Below are 4,078 nucleotides of genomic sequence, written 5' to 3'. Positions count from 1 at the left end.
TCATTGGAGACCTGTGCTTGAGTTTTTCACTCTCAGTTCCATACAGGAGCCTCTGCTCTGGAGTTGCAGGTAATTATTCCTGGGTAGAAACTATCCTCTGTATTGTCCTTTGCCACCTTACACGCTTCATTCTCTAAGCCTATGATCCATGCTAAATCAGTAACAAAGATAGGTAATACAGTATACCTGCTGTGCTCTGAAGCATGCAAGAGCCTAAGTGGAATGAGCGGAAAGAAGAGTGGAAAGATCAGTCAGCTGCATGTGCACATAAGGGAAAGAGAGCGATGGCAGGCTGAAACTAGCAAGGATTCCCTGGCACTGTCTTCTCCCCATTCTATCTGTGTGCCTCACCTAATAATTGTGCTACTAGGAAAAGCCACAAGGCACTGTGTGGTATATATTGAAAGTAGATGCTAGATGGGATTGATTCTCCACAAGTGGATACATGTCACATAACCTAGAGTTAGTTTAAGACAATCATTAATTTCATTAACTATGCAGTCACCATTTCTGTAATGAGTAGCTTGCTGCTTGTTTTGCTTTATGATTATGGAAGGATGTCTTTAAAAATGTATTCTGGAACAGTTGGGGATAAGCGGTAATCTGAAAAGAAATGAGTACCATCTTGTTATGAAATACACATGCTTGTTGTGTTTCATGTGTCTCCTAAGAATACCTTAAGATTATGATTGTTACTGTATTGAAATCTTTTTTTTTTTTTTAGATATTAGCTTTGAATTATTAGTCCCCCCCTTTGGTGTTAGAGAGCAATGATGTTTCTTTTTTTCTTTCTTTTTTCTTTTTTGGTTTCTAGAAATAAAAGGTAAAGTTGAGGAACTAGAAGGAGATAGGATAGAAGTCACATATACATAAAACTATCTGACCCAACAATGTTTATCATCACTTTGACAAATACATTGCTTTTGTCATCAAATACTTTCTAGATAAGGCAAGATACACATTATGTGCCAAATAATTAGAACATTTAAAAGAGTGTGATACTATTTATTTCTTTTAGCATATGGTTTATACTTTTCTGTTTTATAAATGCTATCAGACTTCTACACCATGGATCCTTAATAATTATTGGAAGATAATTGGAGGTAGTATTTTCAAAGGTAAACTATATTATCTCTTGATATGGTTTGATTTGTTCCTTTAACTTCCAAATTATCTATTGTTGTCCTTGTGACCATTTTGAATCTTGAGACTCTCCAAGAAAAGGTGTAGATAGTAGTGACTAATAGGAAGCTCGATAATGTATAAAGAGACTTTATGTACTTTCCTAAAATACAAAATGCATTGTCCAGGTTTTCATAATTAAAGCTGCTACTCACTGAGTTACATGTGCTTGGCTTCATCATAGGCTACTATGTTGCTATAGTTCATTAACATCTCTTACAGAGTAATACATTTGTGGCAACTCATCATAGGCTACTATGTTGCTATAGTTCATTAACATCTGTTACAGAGTAATACATTTGTGGCAACTCATCATAGGCTACTATGTTGCTATTGTCTTAAACACTTGCAACAGAATATTAGGACCACTCATCATAGGCTACTATGTTGCTGTTGTCTTTAACACCTGTGACAGAGTATTATGACCACTTATCATAGGCTACTATGTTACTATTGTTCTTTAACACCTGTGACAGTAATACATTTTGTAGTATGAACCATAGTTCATGCTATCTTTATGTCTTGATGGCCTTTCTCTTTTCAAAAAAACTAGTTAATTTCAGTTTTGAGCACAGTTTTTCTAATTGCATTTTAGCATTATAATATTGAAGAAAAAAAGGCTGGCTGTAAACTTGCTATGTAGCTAAGGATGACCTTGAATTCCTCCTGATCCTCCTGCCTCGACCTCTTGAGTGCTGTGTACCACACAGTCAATCTGTGTGGTGCCGGGAAATCAAACCTGGAGCTTTGTGTGTGCTAGGCCAACACTTCAACTGAGCTTCATCCCTAGCTCCCAAATTGAGTTCTTTAAAGAGTGTCCTGTTTGAAGCAGAAATGCTTCTCATCTAAACAGATACCCTTACATTCAATAGACCCTGAGCACTGCTTTTGCTTACCCAGGATGTTGTGTATCGTCTTTGCCAAGACTGCAACTTAGTGCTGTGTCTCACACCTTAAACTCTTCTCTCATGACTTTCACGTTCCTTTACTTATTTTGTGTATGTGTGTATGGACACGTGGGAGCCACAGCACATGTGTGGGAGTCAGTTCTCTCTTCCCACCATGGGGTTCTAGGGATCAAAGGTGGTCAGGCCTTTATTTGCTGAGCAGCCATGCCAAGTATTTTGACTTCTTTGAAGTTTGCTTTTGAAATGACTATGGGCGTTTGGCTTGCATGTGTGCCTGTGCACTGCATTCATGTCTGGTATCCATGCAGGTCAAAAGGGGGTCAGATCTTTTGGAATGCGGGTTAGAAGTGGTTAGCCATCATGTAGGTTCTGGGTCCTTCACAAGAACGGCCACCCTGGGTTGTGTGGTACCCTTCCTCAGACCTTCATCCCTTAAATGCTACAAGTCAGAAGGTTGTGGTTGACTTTTTAAATGGTCTTTATTTCCAGTATACCCCTTCTCTTGGTTTTGGTATTTCTGGCAACTGTCATTTCATTTTGAAGTACTAAGCTGATGTACTTTACTTCATTTGAACCAGGGAAGAACAATAGATGGTAAGGAGCAGGATAAAACAACAAAGTTGGAAAAAGATAAACTAATTCTTGATGAAGCTGATTTTGCTAGTGAGCTATTTTACGGAAACTATCAATGTACTATTAGAAATGTAAGCATTCCTGATTTTATATTTAGTTGTGCAGATATAAATTTTAAGGGAACAAAAGCAGAGCTAATGTGGAAGGACCCTGATACCCGCTCCCAGACGGTAACTACTGCTGGTTAGTAGAGACTCGTACCTTTTCCTTATATATTTGCATGCATATTTATTCACATAAACAGTCTTAGGGAGTTTAGATTTTTATGTACATTATATTTTATTACACATATTTTGCAACATTTTTCTCTTACCAGTGTGCCTAGGAACACTCAGTAAATAATGTTTTCATTTTTCAGAATTACTCATTTTTATGTGTATGGGTATGTTGCCTACATGTAGATCTGCACCACATGAATGCCTGGTGCTGCCAGAAGAGGGCTTTGTACCTCCTGGGACTGGAGTTGTTGGTGGTTATGAACATCACGTGGGGTCTCGGAATTGAACCCCAGTCTTCTGAAGTGAGGACTTAACCACTGAGCCATCTTGCCAACCCCCATTTTCTCCCACATCCCTTTGGGTGTTTGTTTACTTTTTTTTTTTAAATAGCTTCTTACTCCATAAAAACTTCCCCAAAAGAATCTTGTTGATGAGGTGACTCTCACTGATATATAATGTGAATGCAGATGACTCCTCAGTATCTCCCTTAAACATGTGAACCGGGAAACTAGGAACTGCCTTCAGTGCACTTGCAGCTCATCACTGTGTGCCTAGGGTTTACTTGGAATATGGTCGTGGTGATATTTTGTCATTTGTGCCATCATTGTACCACTGGACACATCTTGCCAGGGCACTCATTATGTAGCTCACTGGGTTTTCTCCGCTGGTGGCATGCACAGAACATTCCAGCCCTGTGAAAGCTAGTTAATAAAGATGAAGATTCCAGGTGAGTACCAGCTTGACTTGTCCATGTTTGTCACTCAAGTGTGTACAGCAGGTACCAAGTTCTGAAGAGTAACCAAAAGCAGTGACGACAGTCTGTAATGCTTGGGGGAGAGGGTCTGAGACAACTTGAGAAGATGTAGCTCACACCTGGCACCGGCCTCAAACTGGCACAAATGACATGGGAATAGTCAACTGCATTCTGGTTAGATTTAAAGCCTGCTGCACAAGATAGAACTCATGCCCAGCACTGTTAACTGCCTATGACCTGTGGTCAGCTGAGCCATAAGTCATAAGAGAACATAATACTATTATTTTGCTAAATAGACATACGTGAATTGGCCCTATGTAGTAGTAGTGCTGTTTCCTTTTTGATATAGGACCTATCCACTTTGTAGCCCTGGCTGGCCTGGA

The sequence above is a fragment of the Chionomys nivalis genome, chromosome 25 (assembly GCF_950005125.1).
Source record: "Chionomys nivalis chromosome 25, mChiNiv1.1, whole genome shotgun sequence".
NCBI classification, from domain to species: Eukaryota; Metazoa; Chordata; class Mammalia; order Rodentia; family Cricetidae; genus Chionomys; species Chionomys nivalis.
This window is presented reverse-complemented; position numbering follows the sequence as displayed.